The sequence below is a fragment of the Netta rufina genome, assembly GCF_964035555.1.
Source record: "Netta rufina genome assembly, chromosome: 11".
Lineage (NCBI taxonomy): Eukaryota > Metazoa > Chordata > Aves > Anseriformes > Anatidae > Netta > Netta rufina.
The window spans coordinates 3,758,317-3,771,865 of NC_140134.1; positions in this window are offsets into that span (position 1 = coordinate 3,758,317).

The following is a 13,549-nucleotide window of genomic DNA, read 5'->3' on the forward strand; positions in this document are numbered from 1 at the left end:
CCAGTCAAAAGTGTTTATCCCCCTATATTTAGCACGCGTGCAGCCTCACCTTGATTTTTATGTGTAGTTCTGGGCTCCATGGTATAAAAGGATATGAAGATACCTGAAAGCAGTCAGAGGAGGCAACAAAGCTGATAAAAGGGCTGGAAGGCATGTCCTATGAGAAGAGGCTGAGAACACTTGGTTTGGCTAGTTGGAAGAAAAGGAGGCTCAGAGGTGACCTTGTTGCTGTGTATTCCTTTCTGATGAGGCAGAAGTGGGAGAGAGGGTGCTGATATCTTCTCTCTGGTAACCAGGACACATACAAATTGGACAAAGCTGTGCCAGGGAGGTTCAGACTGGATATTGAGGATGTGATGGGGGAATAAATAAATAAAAAATAAATAAATAAATAAAAATACTTTGAGGGTGGTCAAACATTGGAACAAGCTTCTTAGGGAGGTGATTGATGCACAGTCTCTGTCAGTGTTCAAGAGGCATTTTGATTGGTCAAGCAGTCAGACTTCATGACCTTTGAAGGTCCCTTCCAACCAAACTATTATGATTCATCCACTTTAGCACTAGGTCTTCATTTGCAGTTGTTCTTCAGAATAATACTTAACGTAATTGAATCATTTCCTCTAGTATTTAAAACAACAATAATAATAATAATAAAAGTCACACAGTTTTGTAAACTAAACCTTGTGAAAAATGTGTGTATCCATGTTTGAGAAATAGAGTTCATCAAACAAAAAGAAGACTCCATGATGATGAAACCGAAATATATCTACATCATTCAAAGTCAAACCATTTGAAGTAACTTAATTATTTTAAGAATTTCTATACTTGAGGGGTTTAGTACTGAAGAATTTTGTGGATATCTCAGAAGTATAATAAATTGTTGCATACCTTTGGCTGTCTCCATAAACCCTGTCTAATGTTTGTTCTCAGTCTGAATTCAAGCTTTTATATAAAATATTTTGCCTTTGTGCATGTGTGTTAGCTTCTGCGCTAGTGGATTTCTAACTATTGAAGATTGACAAAAAGATAACCTTTCAGTACTTTGCTGTCAAAGTGGAGTAGAAAAGCTCTATCGTACTGTAGACTTGTGCCCTAGAGACTGTTTAGTTTGTCACAGCGTGTAAATGGTAGCATAAATGAAGCTATTTCACAGCACATCTAACAATAGATCTTGAATGACAACTTGCATTATTCCTCTTCTTATTTTTGCATTGAGAGGGGATGACAAAACTAACATCATAATTCAGGCTGCTTCAGCTTGAAAACAATTTTTTTTCTTCTCTGTTCCTCTATCAGTTCCAACTTACTCTTTTTTAACTGCAATTTCCTAATAAGCAAAAGATAGTGATATATTGTCAGTTCATCCCTTTTCTGGCCTCTGTCCTCTTCGCATATAGAAACTAACTTTTTTGTTGTGCTCACATAGTTTCTCTGTTTTCCATTTAGGTCGATGTCAATATTTATTTCACCTAACATTTCAAAAGACTAATCTCTCACAGCACTATGTTCAGGGATGATATCTGCAGTAATGCTGCAGGCTGTCTTGAGGCCTGTGAGAGGTATTTGAATGGTACGCTAATGGGTCTTACTCAAAAGAAGTCATGCACACTACAATTATGTTGATGCAAACGTAAAAATCAAGACAAATTTAATTTATGCTCTAACTTCACAGTGTACCAAACCAATGATTTTGTCAATTACATTGATTTAAGAAGTTATCCCCCCGTTCCAGTAACCATTTTCAGCTACTCCAACTATATTACTACCTCGTTATCTGTAATGATGCACATATTTTTTTGGTCATACTGTAAGTCAGGACATAGAAATAATGTAATTGGAATGTAATTTTTAAAATAAGCTGTGAATTCCTCAATCAGTTGTACTGCAGATGGCAACAACCCATAAACATATAGTCTTAAGGGTGAAATCACACTAAGGAGAAGAAAGTAATTCCTTGAAACTAATAGTTAAAACAAGTAGTTAATTATCTCCAGGAAGAGGAGGGTTAAATAGGGTGCAGTTATTGGCAGGGTATCTTTAGCAGCTGTGCAGGAAAAGGACTGTGGCTTAAAGGCAAAGCAAGAACAAATATCTTCAGAAAAATGGGAAGGTCAACATAAATGTGAATTATGCCTATGAAAATCTTAGGTAGAAGTGGAGGAAATATTTGGACTTAGAAAAAAGTACCTTGAGCTGGTGGAAGGGGATGGACAGCAGGATGTGGCCCTCACTATACACGAAGAAATGGTTGGTGACCTGGTATGGCACTTGGATGTGCACAAGTCGATGGGGCCGGATGGGATCCACCCAAGGGTACTGAGAGAACTGGCAGAACAGCTGGCCAAGCCACTTACCATCATTTATCAACAGTCCTGGCTATCGGGGGAAGTCCCAGTTGACTGGCGGCTAGCAAACGTGACGCCCATCTACAAGAAGGGCCAGAGGACTGACCCAGGAAACTACAGGCCTGTCAGTTTAACCTCAGTACCAGGGAAGCTCATAGAGCAGATTATCTTAAGAGTCAACATGCAGCACTTGCAGGGCAAGCAGGCGATCAGGCCTGGTCAGCATGGGTTTATGAAAGGCAGGTCCTGCTTGACGAACCTGATCACCTTCTATGACAAAGTGACGCACTGGGTGGATGAGGGAAAGGCTGTGGATGTGGTCTACCTTGTCTTCAGCAAGGCTTTTGACACTGTTTCCCACAACATTGTCCTCAAGAAACTGGCTGCTTGTGGCTTGGACTGGCGCACGCTTTGTTGGGTTAGAAACTGGCTGGATAGCCAGGCCCAAAGAGTCAAGTAATGGAGTCAAGTCCAGTTGGAGGCCAGTCACTAGTGGCGTCCCCCAGGGCTCGGTGCTGGGGCCAGTCCTCTTTAATATCTTCATCGATGATCCGGATGAGGGGATTGAGTGCACCCTCGGTAAGTTTGCAGATGACACCAAGTTAGGTGCGTGTGTCGATCTGCTCGAGGGTAGGAAGGCTCTGCAGGAGGATCTGAATAGGCTGCACCGATGGGCTGAGGTCGACTGCATGAAGTTCAACAAGGCCAAGTGCCAGGTCCTCCACCTGGGTCACAACAACCCCAAGCAGAGCTACAGGCTGGGAGATGAGTGGTTGGAGAGCTGCCTGGCAGAGAAGGACCTGGGAGTGATGGTTGATAGTCAGCTGAATATGAGCCAGCAGTGTGCTCAGGTGGCCAAGAAGGCCAGCAGCATCCTGGCTTGCATTAGAAACAGTGTGACCAGCAGAGCTAGGGAGGTGATCTTCCCCCTGTATTTGGCTCTGGTGAGGCCACACCTCGAGTACTGTGTTCAGTTTTGGGCCTGTCGCTACAAGAAGGACACAGAGGTGCTTGAGAGAGTCCAGAGAAGGGCAACGAAGCTGGTGAGGGGCCTGGAGAACAAGTCCTACGAGGAGCGGCTGAGGGAGCTGGAATTGTTCAGCCTGGAGAAAAGGAGGCTCAGGGGTGACCTTATCACTCTCTACAGGTACCTTAAAGGAAGCTGTAGTGAGGTGGGGGTTGGTCTGTTCTCCCACGTGCCTGGTGACAGGATGAGGGGGAATGGGCTTAAGTTGTGCCAGGGGAGTTTTAGGTTGGATCTTAGGAAGAACTTCTTTACCGAAAGGGTTGTTAGACATTGGAACAGGCTGCCCAGGGAAGTGGTGGAGTCACCATCCCTGGAAGTCTTTAAAAGACGTTTGGATGTAGAGCTTAGGCATATGGTTTAGTGGGGACTGTTAGTGTTAGGTCAGAGGTTGGACTCGATGATCTTGAGATTCCAACCTAGAGATTCTGTGATTCTGTAAAAATATGAGTTTCACTATGGGGATTGTGAGAAACATTCTGTAGCCAATAACTTAGGCTCAGGCAACGACTTCAGTGAAGTAGCAATTTATTTGTGATTGCAATGGTGGGCGTCCCACAAGTAGGAACGCACCTACTAGTCACACAGTGCAGTTTATATACTTCATTTCTTGATGACTAGGACCCTTCCCTGTTTCCCCATTGACTGGGTAATCCAGGTTCACAACCTACCCAATGTTTCACAGACAATACATGGCCTTCAGTTGCTGGTTTGTTAAATTTCAGATTTTTTTTGACTTTTTTACTGTTTGAAGTGGTAATATTTCATCGCTTATCTGACTTGACTCAGTGATTTCCACCTAATTGTTCTAAGGAGTCTGGTTATCTGCATTTTACAATGTTGTCTGCTAACTTTTCTTATCTTTGCAAGCATATCTCAATACCACCTTCCTTACTTTTAAACAATGTAACTCTGCAAAAACAACATTTTTATTTCCATAGGGATAAATGCATATCTAGATGTTTCACTAGAAGATAATCAAAAATTGGGGAAGAAAAACACTGGGAAGAAAAACACTAAGCACATACCTATATGCATATAAATCTGTTCATTTGTTTTGATTTTTTTTCATGTGTTTAGTAAATATTTTGGTCTGAATATTATTGTTGTACTTTTAAAACTTAGGCAGGTATACAACGTGATCTCAAAATCAGAAAATAATTTCATTAGCACAGATAATATTATGTTCAAAATACAAGCTGAGAGGAAATCTAGTACCTTATCCCAAAGAAACTAAAGCTTCATAGTTGTAGATTTAAGACAAAACAAAACAAACAAAAAAAAAATCAAGAACCTAGAACTGTAAATGTGAATTATTGTAAGTGAAAGCAGTTGAAATATATGTGATGTGGATGGATAAGTGAAGATGGTAAAGTTTCTAAAGTAGAGATAATAAGAAAGCAAATGTGAAAGAAAATAGTGTAAGCAAGTTGAAAATTAAACTTTGCTGTAGAAATGAGTGGTCGGGGCATGAGCGTGGTTTTATTTGTTTTTTATTACTTTCTGCTTTAGTGTTGGGAAAATGAATTTTGAAGTGCAACTTGAACACCTGCAAATAATAACTTGTGCAAGGGTATATTTAATACTACAGGAAAGGTATCATGGAGCAAATTCTGACTTCTCTTGTCAGTGAGATATGAAAATATGTGTACATATACATGCATATATATACATATGGAGTAGTTAGGTAGTCCTAACTTGCATGAATCTGTGAGAATTAAAAAAATAAAATAAAAATCTAACTGTGGAAAGCCTAGCCCTCTTCTTAATTCTCCTTTACAGTTGTGTGGGGTTTTTTTTTGGTCATTTATGTCCTCTTAACATTTTGTAGCTTAGACGTGTACTGCCTAGTATTCTTCCTAGTGTTTTTATGAAACTGGATCTCATTACATAGCTTTTTAATGTTATACCAATTCTTTTATCTGTACTCTATATTTGAGATCAGTGACATGAGTTAAAATTAAATTATAGCTTTGTAGAATGAAAATTCTTAAGTCTGGGATCTCACTTTTACAAATCCAAGTTCCAGATAAACTTTTCACTATGAACAGTGTTCTCTTCTACTAAGTAGGAGAGTTGCTCTGAAAACTGGTGATACAAGATGCTTTGTTTTCAGTTGCAAACTATTTCAATACAATCAGCTCCAGATAATCACCTGGCAGGTGCCATAGCAAGGGCAAGTTTATAGTAGCCCAGGTGTATGTTCATATTATAAACATCAAGTTGGCCCTGTGTACAAAACTCTGGTATCAACTTCCCTAGATCTGGATAGTTCTCTAGATGAGCTTCACTGCACCAACAGATGTGTAAATCCTCCCTCAAAAGTTTCAAGTACCTTATGGACTTATTATATGCTTATGTAGCATATATTATGCATATATGCTACATATATGCTATATGTTTATTTTTCAGAAGCTATAGCTTTAGTACTTGAAAAGTATTATTTTTTTTTCTTTTGCTTATGCTAAAAGATGCTGAAGCTGTTCATCTTTACATGTTCTTTTCCATCCTCCCTGTGAACTAACTACAAATGACAATAAGCATCTACATATTTTATATTCTTACAGGAATGACTAGTGTCAGTTGCTTTCCAGAAAGTTATTTCAAGTAAAACAAATATAAACAATTTTGGGGTAGTGTGCTATCAAGATAGAGTTGTGCTTGACCAGTCCACTAGAGATTGATTTAAGCAGAATGTGTTAATTTCAGCATGAGTGTTGGTAGTGGGCAGTAGAAATTGCTGAATAATAAGTGCTTAATAATATATGTTTTTGAGGAGGAAAAAATAGAGTGTAATCATGTCAAAACTTTTTTTTTTTTCCTACAGTTTATTTCAGGTTATAGTCAGAGCTGATGAAAGCAACATTAATGATGAATATTTAGAAATCAATGCAGGTGTTCTAGACTGTGTATTGCAAACAAATAAGCATTCAGAAGGTGTAATTATTTGTATGTAGCCACATTGTAACTGCTCTGTAATTAACTGCTTTTCGACAGTCAATACTGAGATTTAATTTTATAAGAAGTGCCATGAAAATGCCCTTTGTCTTTGAAATGCTGGACCAATTTTAATGTGTTTGTGCAACAAAATTGATAGGTGAAGCATCTGTTAAATGGAAGTGTCAGTGTAATTTTTGTGCTCTACTAAAAATCCTTAGCTTTTGATAAAACTGTGAACAGCCTTCATGTTTATCTAGCCTGCGCATTCCTGTGCATATATGTCTTCTGATGGTAAATTAACTTCACCAAGACTGGTTATTTAGGTTCATATGACAGGGAGATCAAAAGACCCGACAAGTTTTATGCACAGTGCATCAAAACTTTGACCTGGGCTACATGCTCGTTTTATTGTATCTGAGTATTTCTGGACTTCTCATGATGAGACTTCTCTATTTTTTTCTTCCTATCATTGTGAGCTACAGGAGGCTGACCAGTTACCTCTCAGAAACCACAGTATGTTGTAGGAACAAGTGTTGAACACGCTGCCTTAGATGTCTGCACTGCTGAGCAGACTGAGCACAGACCAATGACTTTATAAAAGTTATCCAGACTAACTAAATGCTTTTGTCTGACTTTGTACTATCCTTCAAAACATAAGAATGCTCTTGACCCTGCTTACTGTCAGCTAAGACAGAGAAAATGGTTCTAATCTGTTTTGTTGTTGTGTTTTTTTTTTTTTTTTTCTGAATCAACATTGATAATCAATTCTTCTTCTGACCTTGAAGCTAATTACCTTAAAAATTCCTGAAGTTAATTATTGCCTTATATTTCCCATCTAAATAACAGCAACGTGATGGAATGGATTAATTTCTAATATCACTTGGATGTTTTACATTATATTAAAAAAAAAAAAAAAAAAAAAAAAAAAGGCAAGTAGGAAAAAGGCTGAACCTGCAAATATGCAGCGCCAAAGATAAGAGCAAGGGAAGACAAACCTCTTCATGCTTCACTTGAATCATGTTTGGTCTACTTTGCTTATCAGAGAGAACACTTCTCTCTTCAAATAAAAGAACATTATTCTAGAAATCCAAGATAATTAAGTAGGACTGTGTGGACCTAAGGATATTACTAAAGTATAGTATTAATACTATTAATACCTTACTTAGTAGAGAGGCTGCTACAGCCCTCCATATATTACACCTATAAATTTTTACTGTATAATCTTATTTTACTACTTACCTCTTATTGTATGAGGCTGTATATTTTGAATTACATAAATTCCTCAGGAATGCTAGAGATTATACTAATGACTTTAACCTGTGTGTAAAAGTCATGAACTGAGTTAGTATATTACAACTTAAATCAACGTTCTTCACAGGTGTGGTGAAACAGCTGAATAATGAAATATCATTAAAATTGATTTCCGTAGCTTCTGAGTGTGGGGGGCAATCTCTTGCATGACATTCCTGTTTCAAAGATTTCTGTTACTTATGCTTAAGTGATTAAATGTGAGTTTTTGTTTTGGTCGCTTTTTTTTTTTTATTTTCCTCTTAGTGATATAGCTGAAGGTTTTAGAGCTGATGGTTCTAAGATAACCTCTCACTAATTCTTTTAGTGCCATTTGCAAACAGTGGATGACAGTGCTAACTGTCTCACAAGGATTTGCCTTTACTGAGAAAATTCAGTCTTTTGTGCCCCTCCCTTCCCACACCCCCCCCAGCCTCCCAGCCACCAACACTTTTTTCATATTATCCTGCCATTTGATATCAAAGATCTTGTAATCCTTACTTATGAAGCAGAATAAGGAGGAAATACGTTCCTTTGCCAATGTTCCTTCATAACTTATTAATTATATAAGGGCAAGGGTCATGTCTTTGCAAGCCAAGTATACTCTTAGAATTACTGTAGCTCCAAGTAATCCAAAGGGGTTACTGTGAGCAAGTCTTCTGTCCTTGAACATATATTAACTGCTTCAGAATGCCTGGATAGATGAGAATTGTTTCAGAACCTCAGTCTGATATTTTCTTACATGTGTTTTGTTTACTGTCTAGTGTCTGTATATTTTTCCCTCTATGCTGAATCAAGCATGTGTGTGTCGTGCTCTAATTTTACAGTTAAATCATCCAGCAGATCTAGGGACTTTTCACTATAAAAATTCTGCTCTATTTTATCAACTAAGAACCCTAGTAGAGAATAAAGAGGAGAGGGAAATGTGTTTGTCTATCCTTATATTCATTGTAATGAAAGTAAGACAATCAAAATATTAATTATTGAGACTTAAAATAGTGGCTTTTTATGTTATTAATTTCAGCATTCAAATCCATACAAAACTAAAGGTGTTTGAAATAATATACATGTGTATATATATATATATATATTTCATTGCAACTTTAATTTTCCTTCTGGAAAAATGAACTAGAAACTGGTTATCCACTATAACAAATACTGGTCTAGTTCATAATGTATCATTTGTCAGATATGAATAAAATCTTCCATGTTGAGACCTAAAGAGATCATAATAAAGAGTTTTCTTACATGTTTAAATATATCTTGTTTGGTATTATTATGTGCAAAGTAAAGCTACTTGTGAATGCACTTACTGATAGAGTACTTAATGAACAGCTCTACATATTGAGTAGAAAGATGATGCTGTGTGGTGCTTAGTTATTTTCCTGTAAGTATAAAGTTACTTTTCATAAGTTCATATTAAGAATAACTTCCATAAAGCTAATATTTTCTAGTATAAAAAGCATGTAGTATATACAGAAGAAACACAGAAAAGACTACGGTTTTACCTAGCCTTGATCAGTATGTCTGTACACTTTTAAGAGCTCTTTAATTTTTTTCTACACTTTGTTATTCTAAATATGTTTTCTTTCAGCAGAAGAAATAAAAATCAAACTGGAAGAAATTTTGCAAAAGCAAGATGGGCCAGGGCTATTCAGAAGGTAAGAGCTCTTCTTAAAACTACTGATGTATTACTATAACATAAAGAATTTTCTCAGGTCAAGGAAGAACTTAGTATAAGATTTCTTCATCATGTAAGTTGTTATTAGTAACAGCAGAATCTGAGGTGGTGATTGCTGACTTTCCAAGACAGCCAGTTCCTTCCACTGGTTCTTAAAAGTCCACATGGTTCCCGCCCATCAGGTTGTTGTTGCCTTTTTTTTTTTTTTCCTGGAACAGAAAAAAAGTGATATTTTGAAACTTTGTTTAGATGTGTGAGAAATTATTGTAGTTAGGCCATTTTATCTTCATTGCATATTAATCCAGAAATTGTAACTTCAGACATCTAGTTCTTCTGAAAAGATTTGGTTGCTTTGAAAGAATCATAGAATGGTTTGGGTTGGAAGGAAACTTAAGACCACCTAATGCAGCCCCCATGCCATGGGCAGGGACACCTCCCAACAGACCAAGCTGCTCAAAGCCCCATCCAGCCTAGCAATCTAACACTTCTAAAAATGGGGCATCCACAACTTCTCTGGGCAACCTGTTTCGGTGTTTCACCACCCTCATAGTAAATACAGTAGTATTTTTATTCCCAGTTTGTAAATATTTAAAGGCAATATCTGCATGTGTCATTGGCTTAGGTTGTAGATAAATTTTCAGAAACAATGAACTTGTGTCATCGTTGTATATGGCAGTTATAGTACAGCCCAGAAAGACATGTCCAGAAGCTCATTTTCTCTGGTGCCTGAATCCAATTCATATTTTCAAAACACCAATGATGTTTTTTAAATTCTGGTTAATCTTCTTAGTGAAGCAGTGCCTATTTGACCAGTGGCCACCATACAACTGACAGTCAATGCTAGCTTCAAAACTAATGAGCTAGAGGTTGGTGTGTTCTCTAGTCATCGAAAGAGTATGTCAAATTTACTAGTAACTGTTAAACAAAATAGTAAATAGACTTACTTTATATATTTGTGTGTTTCATAGGCTTTTAATGTTGTGTGTTCTTCTCTCAAATTGAGGCAATACATCTGTATTATAGCCAACTGGTTAGATTACTATCATCCACATCATCTGTGATTTAAATTTTTAGAATCTTTAGATTTAATTAATTAGTTCAAAAAACACACTTTCAGTGGAGAACCAAAACCAATACCGTTTGTCTGCCTTTTGTGTACCACTATACCTTGTTTTTCCTTCTTAATGTATTTTATATCAGATGAGATTACAAACTAAATGGAACATTGTTTTTGAATTCATATAGTACCTATAGCATATATTTAAAAGCAAAAAAAAAGAAAAAAGAAAAAAGAAAAAAGAAAAAAGAAAAAAAGAAAAAAAAGATTCTTGGATTTTCCAACATTTTTGTGTGAGAAACCAAATAAAAAGATAGGGATTACTTAGAGGAGATGACCTAGCTTGCAAATTTCTGAAGCTGTGACTACACTTCCTTTTTATTGACATGTTATTTTGTCCTCTGTTTAAATTCTAATTGTGCTTTAGTCCGTGTCAATTTAAATAATTGATATGACATTAAGTGCAAGTGTTTAAAAAATCTGAGTCATGAAGGATAAATCTCTACCAATATTTAACCAAAATAAGATTTCTACTTGCAAGTGTGTTTGTGGCTAAAAAGGGCCATCACAAGAACATTAAAGAATATATGTAGCACAAGATCAGAAAACTAAACAATTCTAATGTGTTTTACAGATGGTATAGTATTTACAAATAAAATGAATAATTCTCATGAGAAAATGAATGATGAGAAAAATGAGTAATTCATCAAAGAAAGTAACCTCTGTATGTAGGTGTACTGTAAGATCCTGCTTCCCCAAGAAGGGAACTGTCTTTGTCTATAAGGAATTGGGAAAAGAAATAATGATCTTCAGGAAGGTTTAACTGCAAGGAAGGTTCTTAGGCATTGGTGCAGGCTGCAGGATATCCGTCACTGGAGGCTTTCAAGAGCAGAGGAGCTACAGCAATAATAATATATATATATTTTATATATATATATATATATATATATATATATATATATATATATATAAAATTTATTTTTTCCACTATTCTTGGTTGTTTAAGGAAGTAGGTTTAACTTAGAATAGAGGTGACTGTGTGTGGGGAGATTTCTCATGTGGATGGTCTTTAAAACAGACAACTACAGAATATCTGCCCATAACAGAGAAGTTGGAGTGCTGCAGTTTCAGTTCTCTCTTCTCAGATACAACAAACGTGAACTGTTACTTCACTGGAAAATACATAGGTGACTTATTAGCAACTGTCTGGACAGCAAAGTGCCATTTGAAGGTCCTGAGGTTCCAGAAAGAATATATGGGATGTATGTGTTTAATGTTAGCCTATGGAATTAAGAGATTGAGTTAGGCAGTTCTGATTAAATATGAGATGACAGCCAGTAGCTCACCACAGGGATGGCAGCTAATGAATATTTACTCAAACATTGACCAGATAGGAAAAGTGCCAAGCTTTTGGTCTGGAGAATGTCTCTCTTTATATAAAAAATTGCCAGAGTGTCTGCTTGCAATAGCTAAGGTTTCTTGGAATCTTTTAGGATGTAAGAATGCTAAGATAAAAGTATGAGGGAAATCACTTCTATATATGGGAGGGGACAGAATTTAAGCATTTGAGGAAAAATTGTACGTGAAAAATTGTGTTTTAAAAAACACTGCAGGACCAGATAGGGACCTTTAATTGTAGCTTTGCTTCTTGATTAAAAACAAAAATCCAAAACAGAATTTCTTGAATCCAACACCTATTTTTTCAGTTTCATGTTTACTGTATCATTAGGGACAATGAAGAGGTTGTGGGTTTTTGTTGTTTTGTTTGTTTATTTTTGTTTTGTTGTTTTTGTTTTGTTGTTTTTGTTTGGTTGGTTGTTGGTTTTTTCCCCTCAATTTTCTAACAGAATTGAAATCAGAGCTATTAAGTACTGGTAATAATTATGAGAGGATGGGTTTAGAGTGTGTGCGTTATTATTTTTTTTGGCTCAGTATCAACCTTAAATACAATCAAATACATTCTCCCTTTTCTTCTTTCCCACCTACACACCACAGTATATGTCATTTTGCTCCTATCTTTAACTACTAACCCTATCTATTCTAGAGACATTTTTTGCTTCTGAAATATAATCACTTGAATAAATGTCATCTCCTGAGATATATATATGTATATACATATATACATACATACATACATATATATAAATTTTACAAAAAAAAAAAATGAGGATAATTGACTTTGAAGGCTAACATTAAACAAAAAACTACTCATAATAAGCTATCCTTTGTACCCTTACACAACTATGTTTCGTACAGGAAAGATGGTGAGGTAGTGGCACCATATTAAGTGGCTTATAATTGGAGATGATTTTAAAAAATAAAATAAATGTAGTGGCACGGATTAGCCTAGCACGGATCTTCCTTACATGTCTTATTTCTTAGTTTGTAGAATGAGCATAGTATATCTAAATGTCAATGTTTATACCATTAAAAATATTTGGTGTGTGTTCCAATACTAACAAAAGATGATAATTAAGTATTCACTGTGCATTGCTTTTATGCTGTTCTTTGTGATTCAAGGTTATCCACATGACAGATGCAGTGATGTTCAGTATGTGAATGCTCACTAACAGAAGTTATCTGTAGCTTAGTTTTGTCAGCGGTATTGATTTACTGTCTTGTTCAGGAAAAAAAAAAAAAAAAAAACAACAACAACAACAAAAACTTGATAAACTAATACTAAGGCGAGTACTGCACTGTGACAGCAATGGGATTTTTGGACTGGGTAAGCAGAAATCCTTTCCCTGCTTAGGAGCTATGCTGCTGTGAGATTAATGAAAAGATTCCCTTTAAAAGATTTCAGCATGTCCAAAGAAACTTCAAAGTTTTCAAAAATCTTTCAGTTGAACAATTTTGTGTCCCTGTATTCCAAGTAGTGACTGACGTGCAAGTGTCTTCAAGTGTAAATAAACAAATATTTCCTTTTTTAAATTGATAATAATAAATATCTGTATCCCTACTCAATTAAAACATAATTATAGTGTTCAAGTGACAATCAGCATATTGATTAAATATTTAAATGAAATATTTAAACAGGGACAAATGAACTGACAATATGAATACAAAGAAATATTTAACTGCAGTTTCTCTTCAATCAAGTGAATTTAGTATCAGTGCAAGTTTGCCCATTTAAAGATATTTTGACAATGGTTTAGAATATTAATTGACATTATGAGGCAGTTCAAAATATCAGAGTAGTTGAAGGACTTTCTGGG